General features: G+C 40.1%; 1 protein-coding gene across 8 annotated transcripts in view; it reads left to right on the forward strand.

Moving 5' to 3' along the window:
- The window catches only part of Slc8a1 (solute carrier family 8 member A1), a 369,285-nt gene that overhangs the window by 257,022 nt on the left and 95,480 nt on the right, over positions 1-16,783 (forward strand). The gene's annotated exons all lie outside the window — the stretch shown is intronic.

Raw genomic sequence — 16,783 nt, forward strand, 5'->3', positions numbered from 1 at the left:
GTCTTATTGGGATTAATTAATTAGCTAATTAATTAATATTAGTCTTGGCGGTCTGGATGGAAAGACATACCTTTACATAATGTGTTTGACAAATTATAGCAATATTAGTTATAATTTTATGTCAGAATACGGAAATGTTTGCCTTGAATAAATTCCAAGTTCAGTAAGTACATGGTTACTTAGTGACATTTTTCACTTTTTAACACCAGTCTGCAGCCCATGCAGGTAAAGTCTAGATGGGCTTATTGGTTATATTTATAACTAGTTGAAATTAGGATCATGTGTCGAGGTTGCGGTTACAATATTCAAAGTAGTGTTTTCAAGGGCCAAAAGATAGGATGAGTTAGGCAAAGCCTTTCCTTGTCCTATTTCATGTGATCCATATCCAGGGTAGCAATTTGAAGTTACAGTTTACCATAAAGTGGTAATTCTATGTGCTCACAATAACACCAAGAACATCATTAGAAAATATCCCAAGATGGCCTGTCACTACCTAAACATAAATAACAAAAGGAAGAGCAGTATCTAAGAAACTAGAGGAGTGGGGAGAAGATCCATTGACATGACAGCTCAATAAAAATTCAGGCCAACAGATAGCATGTTCCAGAAAGGCTTAGATGTCACCTCTTTGTCACCCTTTGAACCCTACATTCAGGATGCTCTCAAATCAGAGCAAAGGAGTTTGATAGGATAATGGAAGACAAGAGAGACTCCCCCTTGGTGTGGAGCTGAGGACCATGGGAGATGATTGGAATAGGCCTACATCTCTAAAGAGGGAAGAGGAGCAAACACTTAACTGACCTTTGAGTCCATTTATTCATCTTACACAATTGGTTTTCTTTGTCTGAAGTCACGCACTCTGTTGGCCTAGTCCAGAGTCTATAATAAACAAGCTCTTGGGATTACCACAAAAGCAAATGTGATCTTGAACCACAAAAGCAGTTAAGCCTCTTTACCATCCACACGCCTTTTCCAAATACTCTTGGAAGCCTCTAAGTATCACTCTCTAAGAAAACCATGACCCATTATGTGGCCTATGACAACGTGTGGCTAAGAGAGAATCTAAACAGTTTCTGAAACCCTAGGCTTGGAAGTATAAAGACAGCAGACTCAGGCAAGAAGAGCCAATGTGTTAAGGGCAATGCCCCAGTTTGACTCACTGGTCTGGAGAGAAGTCTGGGCAGTCCCTGTTCATGGAACTTTAAATGATCAAAATAATATCCTGGACACCTATGGAGGGTGAGGAAGGAATCTGGGGAAATAAACACGAGAGATTACAAGTAATAGCTGATCTGACTCTAAGCAGAGAAAAAGATGCCCTTCTTCTTAGCTTCTAGCAACTGTGCCCATTGTCCTTGAGCACATGAAGCCCTATAGGCACATGTGGGCATATATGTAAGCATGAATATGAGCAGAGAAAGTTGCTTCACCACCTTGAAAGCATTCTTTAAATTAGGCTTCTCAGGACTCACAACCACCAATCCTACCTCTGACTGACAGACTAGAACTCTTTGTTTATCAGTGACTTTCTAAGGCTGTTCTTGATCTATGGCCCCTTTCATTGAAAGGTAGTCTCATTACTGTTTTCCTTATAGGAAAGTAGAGGTTTTCACCCTGCTGTCTCTAGAAATTGACCATAGCTTGCAAGCTTGGAATACCCTAAGTTATCCACAGGACATCTGCCAGAAGAAAGGATTGTCAGCCTGAAAAAACTGAAAAAGTTCCTTGTAGTATCTGCTGCAAAGTGATCTTCTGTCCCATCCCACTGCATGCTATGACCAAACTGCAGAATGAGAGGACCACTTTTGAAAATTAAAAAATGCACAAGAGAGAGTATGGCAGGATGATTTCCTAGATGCCAGGAAACATGTGAGGAAATGAGGAGACCCCTGATATCCTCAGCTGCCTCTGCATTCCATTGTATCCTAGCTGATACTTCCATCCAAGTAGTCATGAATTTCGACCCTTTTCTATTAAATAATTTAGGCAAAGGCACCTAAGTTATCCATTATATCCATCAGCTACAACTGAAGGTCAACATTTAGCCATTGGCAGTGTCTTTGTCCCTTTAAAGAAAATTTCTGAAAGATTAGAGCAGATGACTATCATCAGATACAGTTGCCTACAATCACTTACTCCATCTACTGGCCAAACACTTCCATTTTCAACAAGACCATTTCCCTTTGCTGTGTCCTTTCTAAAATTGCCTTAGGGTTTGTTTCCCTTCTCTATCTCCCTCTGAGCCATATTGAAATCCTGCTTTTCTTCTCCCTCCCATTTCAAATATGTACTCAAAGTACATAAAATCCGTACAGATTTACAAAGCAAAAGTAAGTGTCTTAATCACTGTTCTATTGCTATGACGGAACACCATGACCACAACAACTCTTATAAAAGAAAACATTTTAGTTGGGAACTTGCTTACAGTTTCAGGGCAGGGGCTTATACTTCATTATCATCATGGTAGGGAACAAGGTGGCGCACAAGGCACTGGAGCAGTAGCTGAGAGCTACATCTTGATCCCTAGACAGCAGGCAGAGAGAGACAAGGAGATAGAGAGTGAGATAGGGAAAACTTGAGAGGAAAGGAGAGAGAGAGAGAGATTGGACCTGACTTGACCTTTCGAAACCTTACTTCCTCCAACAAGGCCACAGTGACTTAAACAAAACCACACCTCCCAATCCTTCTAATCCTCCCTGGTGACTATGGGATCCACTCTTATTCAAAGCACCACAGCAAGTAAAGTTTAGTGGAGAATATATTTTGAAAATTGCTCTTATTTCTAATGCCTATTTTATTTATGAAACTTGATTAAGTAAAGAATCGTAGTGTTAGATGGGTATTAAGTGACAGTGTTGTGCCATATTTTATTCACACACCATCTCTTATTTTTAATACCTCACTTGCATTTATCTTCTCCCTTTATTCCTTCAGGAAAAAAAAAGTCTGTATAGAATCTTGAGCTTGATGCATTTATGTCACTTCCATTAAACAAGGCAAAAACACTATTACCTTGGAATCTGGCTATTTATCTGTCAATTTGCTAAAACTACTCTCTCAAGGGAGTTTCCAGGTCTGCACCAGTTCACTTTGACCCTGATCACACTGACCATTAGAAGCGCTGTGAAGAGCTGTTTCTCTGACTTGAGAATGACACCTTGAGGAGTCTTTGTGTTGCTTTTCCCATTGCACCAGTGAATCATTCTCTATTTCCTCTTTATCTTCTCATCACGTAAATATGGAATTCTCTTCAAACACTTCTTCCTGATGCTTGCACACCCAAAAATTTCTTTCCCCGTCAAACCTGTACATCACTTGCCTCAATGAGTTTTTCCATCTGAATCATTAGTCTCAAGCACTCTTGCAAGCTCCAGGTACACATTGCTAGTGATAGGAAATGTCCAATAGCAGCTCATATTGGCTCTCAAAAATGACAGACTATCAAAAACTGAATTTAAATGGTACAACATCATTAGAAAAATTTTATAGCTAGAACTACTGTAGTATCTTTAAAGGTGACAACCCAAATAATTTTCTAATCTATTGGTATACACAGAAAGAAAAATATAGAAAGTTGAAGAGAAGAACTAGTGTGGGTTTTGTGACCTGGTCAGAAAGAATCACACTTGTAGCAGGCTTTCTGCTAGGGACCGCCAATCCCCAAATTAAGACATCAAAACTTATTAGGTATGAATGCTTGATCTTAGTTTAGACTTGTTCCACTAGCTCTTATAACTTATTTTAACCTTTTTCTCTTCATCCATGTTTTGTCTTGTGGCCTTTTACCTTTCTTTCACTCCGATGCCTTACTTCTCTGCTTCCTTCATGTTTGACTGACTGCCAGCTGCCTGGCTGGCTGGTCCCTGGCATCTCCCTCTTTCTCCCTTCTTCTCTTCTCTCTGGAGCTTAGATTCTTCCTCCTACTTATTCTCTCCTCCTGCCAGTCCTGCCTATCCCTCTATTGCCTAGCTATTTGCTGTACAGCTTTTTATTAGACCAAACATGTGCCTTAGCCAGGCAAGGTGAAACCAATGCAACACATCTTTACAAAGTTAAACAAATGAAAAATAAGCAAATACAACACACCTTTACATAATCAAAGTAATATTCCACAACATAAATAAATGTAACACATCTTTACATAGTTAAAGTAATATTCCACAGCACACATTCATTCCTGGACAACATTAGGTCCTCGGTCAAAGGCAATCACTCAATCACTCATTTTATTATTGAACTGATTTTGTTTCTAGACTGTAAAATCAAGATATATATATATATATATATATATATATATATGTGTGTGTGTGTGTGTGTGTATGTATATTAGATAGATAGATGTAGAGATAGATAAGCATATGATATAAATCAATTTATGCATTATGTATGTATATGCATATATATAGACATATTTTGTGTGTGTATGTGAAAGGAATTGAGCAAAAAGTAAAATCCAGCAGAGCCCTGTGCTGAGTTATCCATACCTTGCCATCTTTTTATAATTGCACATGGCTCAGTCTCTTAATAATGCCATACATACTTAACCTGTCTTGGAAACTATACACAAAGAAAAGGGCAGAATTATGACCAGACCAAGACCATGCAAGAGAGAAGACTTGGAAAGGTCAATGGGTCTTCCAAGAAATACACTGAAGGGGTGCCAGAGCCAAGAAGCAATCTGGAAGAGTAGGAAGTTCTGAAAGTCAAAGCCCAGTTCCTGGTGTGAACACAGAAAAGGCAACAAATGCTTCCCTTATTCAGTGCACTCTGGGGGAATATGCAGTGCTGGTGCAGCGGGAGAGTCATTTGCATCTCAGATTTTCTCCTCTCCTTTTTTCATGTCACATCAAGAACACTTCCAAGAGTCACTAGCAGGCCTTTTCCTCCCTTCAGTTCCTACTGCAAGCTTACACACCACATTCTATGAGTAGCTCACACTTTCTTAAATGTCCTCTCAACTCTTGAAATCATGTGTGACTATGGGGTCCTTCTCCAAAGTCCTGCTAATCTATTCAAAATGCAAGTCGTGGATGATCTCCTTAGAACCTTTTGAATCATGAAGTTAGTCTACACATAAGATAAACCTTTGAGCCAGTGGACTAAGGACTACGAGTTAGCTGACAATTCTGTGAACAGGCATCTTCTTCCTGTTGTGTATCAAGGTTTCTGTTTCAGCTGTGGCACTTAGTACCTTTATCTTCACAGGTCAAATCTCCAAGAGCCATGATCAGCAGGTCAGATATTCAGGCAACAGTCATCTTCCCTAGATGCCCAGTGATTTCACTTCTGTCTCTGGTATTTTATTTTAGCCCCAGTGTTCTCTCTCCTGTTCTCATATTCTTGCCCCTGGTATTAGCATTTCTGATAATCCAAGCAAGTACTGGGGAAAAACTTCCTTTAATTCTTGCATCCCATACTTAGCAATGAGATAAAAGAGTGCATTCTCAAACTGAATGTGATAGTCATAGCATCAAGGAGATAATAATAAGAATCCCCACTGAAAGAGAGAAAAGGGGAAATCTTTAAGATTATTGTTCACTTGGATGTCAAAACCTGGAATTAATAAGGGCTGGTATCTAGCAGTGACCCAGGAGTGAATGATGCAATCACCATCTGAGTGAAGATTTGTGACAATAGATTGATTAAATAATTACTTCCCATGGATTGCAAAGTATATTCCAAAGCAGTAATATGGCAGCTTTGATGCTAGACGTAGTTGATTAAGGAAAGTGACCTGGTTTAAGTTTGAACTCAACAAGAGCCCACAGACTCCTCCCACACAACCACTGCAGATGGGTGGAGCAATCCCCTAACTCTCTTTTTATGGACATTTTATAGCCTTCCTCTTCTTGTTAGTCTAACTGCAATTTTTAAGTAGAAGCATAGTCATTTATTTTCTTGTTTAGTGAATCCTCTGAAAACAAACCAATTTGTCTGCCATTTTATGGTTTCCAGCCAATTCTTCCCAATGAAGCCTTGTGTTTCCATGTCTTGGTGGTAATTTTTTTATATCACCAAATCATATAAGCACAAATGATTTATGGTCAGTCCATGCTGTCTTATCTCAAAATGGAAAAATGTGATCAATGTACCAATAGTACAATTATTTGCCTAAAATTTAGAGAAGATTCAGTGTAACTCATATATTCACAACATACCTTTAGATCCTTGAACCATTGCAAAACTGTAAATACTGATTGTGCTCAAAAGACTGCTGAAATTTGGTATATCAATACTCTGACCAAAGTATGTCTCAGACATATAGATATGTGTGTATACATTATATATATATATGAATGTGTGCACATATTTATGTATATAAAATATAACAAATTTTTATTTTTCCATATATATTGAATATTTTATTTATGTATTATATTTATATTTATTATAAAAATACATTTATTTATATATTTGTTGACAGAGGCCACTCATTCATTCCCAGCTGTCCAGAACTGAAATAATCACACAGAAACTATATTATTTGCAATACTGTTCAGCCAATAGCTTAAGTGTATTTCTAGCTAGCTCTTACATCTTAAATTAACACATCTCTATTATCTTATATTTTACCTTGAAGCTCATGGCCTATCGGCAAGGTTCCAGCTGGCAGCTCACATCTTTCTCCTCTGGTGGCTATATGGTATCTCACTAACTCCATCAACTTTCTCTATATGTCTTTTCCAGCCTGGCTATATTCTGTTAAGCCATTGGCCTAAAACAGCTTCTTTATTAACCAATGGCATTCACAGCAACAGAAGAGAATCCCACATCATATATTGAATATTTTCTATATATTGAGTATATGGATGGTGTAAATTGTATATGTATATTGATTGTGCATATATTCAATATGTGTTTTTGAAAAATAAAAATTGGTGGCGTGCATGCCATACATTATTTTTCAAAAGATGTGTATGTTGTGGAATTGCCAATGTGAACTCATGAGCATCTAAACTGACTCACATAATCATCATGTTTGGCACATATTTAAATAAAGAACAACAGAGAGAAGACAGAGGCCTAAACGTACGTCTTAATCGTGCACTTTCAATATCATAGCTAACTACTCATATGCTTCTATCAAATAGTTGAAACTGGACTAGCTGACATTAAAAGGTACTGTAGCTACCAAGCACATACCCGATTTTAAATATTTAGTACGAAAAGGAAAGATATGTGTCCCAATTGTCAATTTTATGTTACTTGTGTGCTAAAATAATAATAGTTCGGATATCCTGGGTATATCACATGTATTATTAAAAATGGCTTTACCTTTATCATTTCATTTTTCAAAAAAATATCTGTGTGGTTTCTGCTGTGTTCTCTTAATCTATCTAATCTGCTCAGAGTGATACAAACTTCTCTAGCCTGCTTTGAAACAAGACAACATTAACTGTGCCAGAAGAAAAAAAATGGAGCCATTAAAACAGGGCCAATCTTTGGACTCTCACTGGATGGGTGGTTGGGCTTTGCAAATTTAATTAGCTAATGGAACGCTGGCTAAGAATGAGGTCCATATGGTTCTTTTTCTTCGGCTACGGACAAAAAAAAAATATGTGTAGTTACTTCTGCTGAGAATCAAATTGCATGGCTGTTACTGTGGCAATTCTCTGCTGAGATTTAAAATAATAATAATAATCTGAAAATCTGTACCAGGATTTGCTGAAAGATCATGGGAGAAACAATGCTTTGGAAGCATCCGTGTGGGCTTGTGGCAAGTGCTGGAACACTGGAGCTATGCACAGTGCACCTGGTAATTGCGTAATTCTTATAAAATAAGCAACATGTTAAACCAGTCTTAAAAGACAGGACAGTGTATCCTAAATTTAAGATGTTTTCTGAACAGACATTAAGGATGTTGCCTGAATAGTAACGTCTACACATGGTTTTTAGAACCATGTATGCATGTTTCAAATGTCACTTAAAGAACACCCAAACTGCTCTATATTTTTTCCTTCCTCCCTGAAATTTGGTTTGCAAAATTGTTTTCAACCTTTACCACATTTGATTTAGATTAAATTAGATTTAGATGAAACGATCTTGCCTCCACCCTTACCAGCACTTACTTAGCAGCTAATCTCCCCCAGTTTATTGTTTTATTAGTCTCCTCCATATGGTATAATTATGTCTTTTTGGCCAAGATATTTGTAGACTATTGTTGCAGCTTCGTTGGGCAACTGATGGAAGCTTTAGCACTAGGCATACTAGAGCAGCGTTTTTATTCAATCGAGTGATTTGAGAATAGTTCATGGATGAGAAACATCTTCTGTTTAGGTTTTGCTGGCAACACCCAGTAAATGGAAAGTCCCAACGGTAGCACAATGTTATGGGAACAGAGTGCTTGATTCCCAAATGCCACAATGAAACTCTCTAGTTATAAACTACCCCAGCCTACTATGCCCTTCGATTTGTTTACCTCTGGATATACTCTAAACGTCTTTCCATGTGCTGATGAAAACTGTGTCTCCAGACCATTGCTCCAAATTGAGACTCTGTCTCTACCTCGATCCATCGCCAGATGAAGGTTCTAAGGTGATATGCAAGATATTCATCAGTATAGGATAGGGTCATTTCAGGTTCCCTCTCCTTAGTTGCCCAAGGTACCAGCTGGGAACATATTCCTGGACACCTGCGAACCCCTCAAGAGTCAAGTCTCTTGCCAACCCTAAAGATGGCTCCCTTAGATAGGATATATACTTCGCTGCTCCCGTATCCACCCTTCCTATATCCCAACCATCCCAATCCCCCGAGCTCCTCCCATCCTCCCCTTCTCATGTTTCTCATCCCATTTCCCCTTTGCCCCATGCCACCTCACCCGCAAGTTCCCAGTTTTGCCCTGCAATCTTGTCTACTTCCCCTCTCCATATGGATGACTATATGATTTTCTTTGGGTTCACTTTCTTATTTAACTTCTCTAGGATCACAAATTATATGCTTAATGTCTTTTATTTATGGCTAGAAACCGATTATGAGTGAGTACATCCCATGTTCCTCTTTTTGGGTCTGGGATACCTCACTCAGGATAGCTCTTAAGGTCCAAATGAGGAGCAGAAGGAGGGAGAACATGAGCAAGGAAATCAGGACCACGAGGGATGCACCCACCCACTGTGACAGTGGAACTGATTTATTGGGAGCCCACCAAGGCCAGCGGGTCTGGGACTGAATAAGCATGGGTTGATTCTGGACTCTCTGAGCATGGCAGACAATGAAGGCAGATGAGAAGCCAAGGACAATGGCACTAGGTTTCGATCCTAATACATGAACTGGCTTTGTGGGAGCTTAGCCTGTTTAGACGCTCACCTTCCTGGACGTAGATAGAAGACCTTCGTCTTCCCGCAGGGCAGAGAATTTGGACTGCTCTTCAGTATCGAGAGGGAGGGGGAATGGTGTGGGGGGAGGAGAAGAGGCGTGGGGATAGGGGGAGGGGAGTGGGGGGAGGGGGCAATATTTGGGAGGAGGGGAGGGAAATGGGAAACGGGGAGCAGGTGGAAATTTTAATTAAAAAAGAATAAAAAAAAAAAAAGAAAACTGTGTCTCCAGGTTCATTTCCTCTAGCATCAGGAATGTGGAGTTCCTCCTAAGTGACATTTGGAAGGAATTACAAGTAAACAGGGCAAGAGGGGTCTGGGCAAGCCATCCAGAGAATCAGCCAGCTGCTGAGGACGGGGAAGGCTGTCTCCAGTTTATCCCTTTTGTTTTATTGACTGTGAGGAATTGGCTTAAAAGCAGCCATTCCGGGCTGCTGTCTGTGTGGGCTGTAAGCATCACAGGGCAGTGGAGTCACTGAGTTCCTCACCATAGATATCATTCCTCGTGGCTCATTACAGTGACGCGTTTTAAAAGCATGTCTAAAGTTGCTTACATAGATGCCATTCTGGTTGGCATCAGCTCCTGCTGGTGAAGCCAGGAATATGCTCTACCTGGTTCTAGAGACAATTTCTTAATCACAAGAATATTCTTTGAGACAAAATATTAATTGGAATTCATGAACCTGGACTGCTTATCTAAGTGACAGAATGGTGCTCCATGCTCATGACTCTGTGTATTGTGTAAGGGCAAAATCTGCCTGCTTCCTTTAGACTTCATTCTGTTTAGCTTCTTCTACCTTGTTAATGGTATGCTGTGATTTCTAGGGATTCTGGAAGGAGAAGAAGAAATTGTTGTAATATGAGCGGCAGGGCTGCGTCCCCGGCATCCAGCCGCCCGCAAGGCTTAGCTTATGCCCCGAAATAATTACACGGAAACTGTATTCTTTTGAACACTGCCTGGCCCATTAGTTCTAGTCTCTTATTGGTTAGCTCTTACATATTGATCTAACCCATTTCTAATATTCTGTGTAGCCCCACGAGCTGGCTTACCAGGGAGGATCTTAACCTGCGTCTGTCTGGAGTGGGAGAATCATGGCGACTCTCTGACTCAGCTTCTTTCTCCCAGCATTCTGTCTGTTTACTCCACCCACCTAAGGGCTGGCCTATAAATGGGCTAAGGCAGTTTTCTTTATTAGTTAACCAATGAAAGCAACAGATAAAATACAAGAACCACCTCCATCAGGAAATGATATTAGTTTTGGAGAAACAAAATTTTTATGGTCCTCCATAATAGATTTTACTTAATAAATAAATAATTGTGATGACTCTCTCTTCTCTTTAGAAACGAAAAGTTGTAGAAGACATAACTTTGTTTTCAGCATGCTAATAGATCATTCTTGGAGATCAAGTAGGAATATAATAATGCAAGCCAGGAATTGATATGCATGGGGAGGGGGAGACTACAGAAAAATTATGACGGTGAATTCAGAACAGAAATGTCTAATTCTGAATGAATGACTCACATGGCTTCATGGAGAAGGTGGCTTTACAGCTGCCTCTTAAAGGATGGAGCAAGCTTTGGAGAAACACAGGCAGAGAAGCAGCACACTGAAGGTGAAGAGAACAGGACCCTGAGTGATCACAGCCAGATACCAAGGAGAATTTCAAACCTTTCGATCTCTCCTTATTACCCCGAGTTGGAGAGTCTTGATGCAGTTCCCCTTCTCATTCTGCCTGTCTGGTGCACATCTAATTCTCTGTAAGCTCACCCGCTGAAGATGGTCCGGGTAACACACACACACACACACACACACACACACACACACTTAGCATTTTTATGTCCAAATGGTTTTCCATATTCCAGGTTGTATGACCCTTCCCCTTAAGGGACATAACCCACATCAGCATAATTCAAACTGGCATCTCCAGTAGTCTCTAAGTTTCTATTGACACAATAAATCTTCAGTACAAGGTAGTGTAGTCATTTGGAGAGAGTGAACCACGACCACACCTTCAGTCTATACCAGAGGTTCTCTTGGGCTTTGTGGCAGGGGACAGTGCTTATTACATTAATAATTCTGCTAAAGTTGTACACCCTAAAGCAAGCTAATTTCCATTTTTCTGCAAAATAAAATAGCTGCCTTAGAATCTCTGGTTTGGAATAATATGTGCTCCCAATTTTTCCACAAAGGAGAAAATCTACAAACTTGTCTCATTGTTTTCTTCACACCCAGAAAGTATTGGACGGGTAGAAAGCCCTCATCTGACTCCACCTGTCATGTCTTGGCTAAATCATAAGAAACAGGGATCTAGGAAAGTCACACAATGCCTGCACCAAGAAACGTGAGAAACAGTAATAACGTTTATTTTCCTAGTCCTGGTAATCTTAAAAGAGGTGTGTGTTCCTTATGATAATTTGTCCCTTTTAGAGGGCATAGTCTCTATGGAATCATGTTTTTGAGGGCTTTTGTCATATAACTTATATTCTACCTTCACCATCTTTCTTTCTTCAGAAGCAAAAAGAAGAGATAATAGATCAAAATAATGTAATGCGGAAATATAATTTTAACTCTCCTTGCAAGGTTATTTTACTGTTCTTGTTCGTAACAACTGGTTTCATTAAACACAAACATCCAAGTAGGCTGCTTCACTCTAACATGAATCCATCACCAAACAATGTGTATCGGGGATGATGAGAACCATGGAGCCAACTAGAGACGAAGTCTAAAGTAGTGCAGAAGTTTCTTTCAGGCTCACTGCAATAGTTTGAGACAGTTACTGACATCTGTGTGTGGCATTACACCCCAAGGATTCCCCCAAAGAGAGTTCTCATGCATGCATGAGGAGTTTCTGGTCCCCAAATCTATGGTGAAGTCTGCTAAAGTGGTGACACAGGAAGGACTGCCCAAAGGTGAAGGTGGAGGCTAAACTATCAAAATGGTGACGTTCCCTGTGCCAACTGACCCAGTCTCCCATTCTAGAAGTATTGCCTTCCAAATTCAAGATGCTAAAAGAACAAAAAATAGTATACACACAGCCCTAAAGCTTTAGAACCCAAAATTAAATTCAGGTGACCAGGGTCCAAGCAGGAAAGGAATGAACAAGAAAGTAACCCAGTCATCAAAATCTCTGGCCTTCTACCTACCATAGGGACCTTGTCAATTCCTCCATGTGTGGTAGGGACTTGAAATATTCTCTATGACTGCAGTGAAGTACGGAGCCGTGTAAGCCAGCTGAGTGCCCTGAGAAAGTTTCAACTCCTCCCATTGCTTGTGCTTGGCAAGCTCTCTGGAAAGATCTAACTCACCCTGTCCATGACAGTGTACAGAGGAACATTGCTGTGATGTGTTTCAGTGTGATGTAAGCTGATTCTGTTATGAAAACAGTGTCATTTTAACTTTGGAATGACATCTGTTCTGTGTCACCACTCTATCAGGATAAATGATACAGAGAGGTCTTTTGGGGGGGAAGGGGATCTTGATTTGCCAAATATGGCCAACGATGAGTAATTCTCCATTCTTCTCAGACTGCCTCTGTTAAAACCAAAACTAAGAACAAGATCCCAAGAGTAAGTTCCTGCTAATTTCACATTGACCGGTTATCATGTAGAACCAGGAGGATGTGTCAAAATACGTAAACTCTGGACCTGTGATTTTGTACTTGCGCTTTTCTAAACAAGAAAAATTTGGAAGGCAAAGTTTCTTTGCAAAGCATGGGAGAATTTTCTATTTGCTTCCAAAATTCTAATTCATAGCGCCCTAGAAATACAAAGAGAATTTTTTCACTGTGAGCAATGCCTTGTCATCTCTGAAACCTCTTTTTACTGTCAGTCATCTTCTGGAGAAGTGACTGTCTTATAGGAAACAAGCCTCATGCAATGCTAGGGGTTTCTTTCACCATCAGTCTAGTACATAGTATGCTTCAGTCCTTCTGTAAGGCATTGATCTACATTGTGGATTAAGAAATAACCTGGAGGAGGATGGCTTTAGGACAGCATGTAGACCATCCCTCCAGGTTCCATCCAAAGCAAATGATGATCTAGCCACCAGCCCCAAAGCAGATCCCCCTTATTTCCCTTCAGTCAGCTTTCTATACTCTATACGTAGCCTGCTTATCATTTCTTAGAGCACTGATCTTGAAGAGCTCCCTCCAGCAGTACATTGACGGGAAAGGGAAGTGACTTCAGAATTGCTGTGAACATTGTCAGAGTAACAATCACTCTGGGAATAAGTTCAGATGTACGTTCCAGGCCAGGGAGTGTCTTGAGAAAGGACCTATCCAGTATTAAGTCTATACATTTATGAGCATTCTCGGAACATACTTTTCATACTCCTGAGCGGAGATCAAATACCGCATCCCTTCCTTTGGGTTTTCGGTCTCCTTTTTTTCTCTATCTTACTGTGCAATTTATTTTGTAGAATATATTCTGTTCATGGTTGCGTAAGTTTTACTAATAGTCTTTTTAAAACTAACAGTGTTCCATAGCAAATGAAATTAATACTTGAAATATTTTTGCAGGAATGACATGAAATAATTAGATGTCAGTTGAGTGGGCACTTTGAAGAACACACATCATGAATATCTGATATTTATATTTATAAATAAGTTTCCCAGGTTATAGAAATAAAATAAAAAAAACTTGTTTGTAGCATTTCATGGGAAAATAGCCAGTATTCAAGAGACTAATGCTCCACCTTCCCACAGTTGTTTTCAAAAGGAAGGTTTCTGTTGCTGCTACCTTCCCCACAATTAGCTCTATTGTGTCTAATTTCTGTATTTTACTCTTGGTGACATGATCACATTATACCTAAATCTTGCATAGAACCACCACATGTCCAGTTTAGGAATGAACTTGTACACACAGAAGTTTTTGGTTATTTAAAATAGAAATAGCTCACCTCACTCAGGATAGTGTTTTCTATTTCCATCCATTTGCATGCAAAATTCAAGAAGTCATTGTTTTTTACTGCTGAGTAGTACTCTAATATGTATATATTCCATACTTTCTTCATCCATTCTTCCATTGAAGGGCAGCTAGGTTGTTTCCAGATTCTGGCTATTACAAACAATGCTGCTATGAACATAGTTGAGCATATACTTTTGTTGTATGATAAGGCATCTCTTGGGTATATTCCCAAGAGTGGTATTGCTGGGTCCAGGGGTAGGTTGATCCCGAATTTCCTGAGAAACCGCCATACTGCTTTCCAAAGTGGTTGCACAAGTTTGCATTCTCACCAGCAATGCATGAATGTACCCCTTACTCCACAACCTCTCCAGCAAAGGCTATCATTGGAGAGGAACATGGGATGTACCCACTCATAATTGGTTTCTAACCATAAATAAAGGACATTGAGCCTATAATTCGTGATCCTAGAGAAGTTAAATAAGAAGGTGAACCCAAAGAAAAACATATAGTTATCCTCCTGGATATTAACCTTCATCAGACGATGAAAGGAGACAGAGACAGAGAACCACATTGGAGCACCGGACTGAAATTCCAAGGTCTAAATGAGGAGCAGAAGGAGAGAGAGCACGAGCAAGGAACTCAGGACCACGAGGGGTGCACACACACACTGAGACAATGGGGATGTTCTATCGGGAACTCACCAAGGCCAGCTGGACTGGATCTGAAAAAGCATGAAATAAAACCAGACTCGCTGAACATAGCAGACAATGTGGGCTGCTGAGAAGTCAAGAACAATGGCACTGGGTTTTGATCCTATTGCACGTACTGGCTTTGTGGGAGCCTAGACTGTTTGGATGCTCACCTTACTAGACCTGGAAGGAGGTTGGGAGGTCCTTGGACTTCCCACAGGGCAGGGAACCCTGACTGCTCTTCAGGCTGCTGAGGGAGGGGGAGTTGGTTGGGGGAGGGGGAGGGAAATGGGAGGCGGTGGCGGGGAGGAAGCAGAAATCTTTAATAAATAAATAAATTAATTAATTTTAAAAAATAAATAAAATGGAAATAGCTTTTAGTTATTTGACTTCATCTTATAATTTCAGAGAGTCTCCAAGACTCTCAACTTTTCCCTTCTGTTTTATAAGCACTCACCCAGAGTTAGCAAGTCCTCCAAGAAATATACAGTTCTGCTTTCCTCCCCATCTGATCAGTTCTGATGAGTATCCATTGCGTGTGTGGGTGAGTGATAAGGTGGTCAAAACCTCGTTTGTGCTCTAGGTAGCTGACCGAGCTAGGGATGGGGACAGAAAGCCCTGATTCCTCTCCATGAAAGCTGCCACCCTGTGCAGCATTCTTGAGCAGCCATCCACCCTAGACCTTTGTCAGGAGACCTAATCTAGAGCCATGTGGGTAGCAACTTTCTTAGTTCCACAGAGCAGGTGGGGAAAGTAAAACAAGCTAAGCTAAAAACCCAAACAGGAAAGCGTTTTAGAGATCAGTTTCCCTCTGGATACCCAATTCTCTCTCATTCTAAGGACACTAAATTGGACTTGAGATTCCTTGCTTAGAGATTTGAAGAAATGGAAGCTGACCCAAGAACATACCTGCCAGAGGGGTGGGATGCCAGCCAGAGGAGGAGGGCATGAAAGGAAGAGCTCCTGCTAATGTGGCACAGCACCTCTCTTTCTTTTAACCATCTGGTTAATTAAGTGAATAGGTTAAGGAATGAATTGATTGCTTAGAAGCTGGCAAGCCCTTCTTAGGGAAAATTTTTCTCTATGATGGCTTGGGCATTTGTGATTTGCTGGTTCATTTCTACCCTTAGACTGTGCCCAATAAGATTATAGTTCCATCCCTATCCATCAGCTGTCAGGTCTGCTAATGATCTCTGAACTTAGAGAAAATAATGCAGTTGTCCGCATGCATGAAACACGGCTCCCTCATACACGAGAGATGTATCATTGATGAATGATTGCCTGGTAATTATTTCATCAGGCCTCTATCCGGAAAATGATGGAAAGAGCTTTGCATGGAGAAGGAACAGACAAGCCTGGTCCAGTTCTTCAGTAAGATGTGCCAGGCCATGTTGGATTGGCAGCTGCTGATGTGTGGGATATATAGGGCACTTCCGTGACATCCTCTGACAGAAAGTTGTACATGTAAGTTGTTGTAGAACAAATTGATACACCATAAAGAGCCCCTCTCCACCCCCAAAAGAATACTCTGTGGACTTAATAATTCTATTCTATAATAAACTGACTTTTACCACTAATCGATATGCTGAAAGAAGATGAGTTGGAGAATTTTGTTAAAATAAAATCTACAAGAAGCACCTTCTGTTTTCATTCCCTGAACATGGTATCTGATCAATGTAAGAAAGTATTATGGAAGAGGATTGATTCCATGAGCTATGTAAAAGCAGAGAATGATATAATAATAATAATAATAATAATAATAATAATAATAATAATAATAATAATAATGATAAACCTAGAAAGATCTACGGTTTTTGAAGCTCTTCTCTTAATGTTATTTGCCTCTTAACCTGGAGATAGAAGCACACCTGATATCT

This window comes from Chionomys nivalis, chromosome 1 (assembly GCF_950005125.1).
Source record: "Chionomys nivalis chromosome 1, mChiNiv1.1, whole genome shotgun sequence".
Lineage (NCBI taxonomy): Eukaryota > Metazoa > Chordata > Mammalia > Rodentia > Cricetidae > Chionomys > Chionomys nivalis.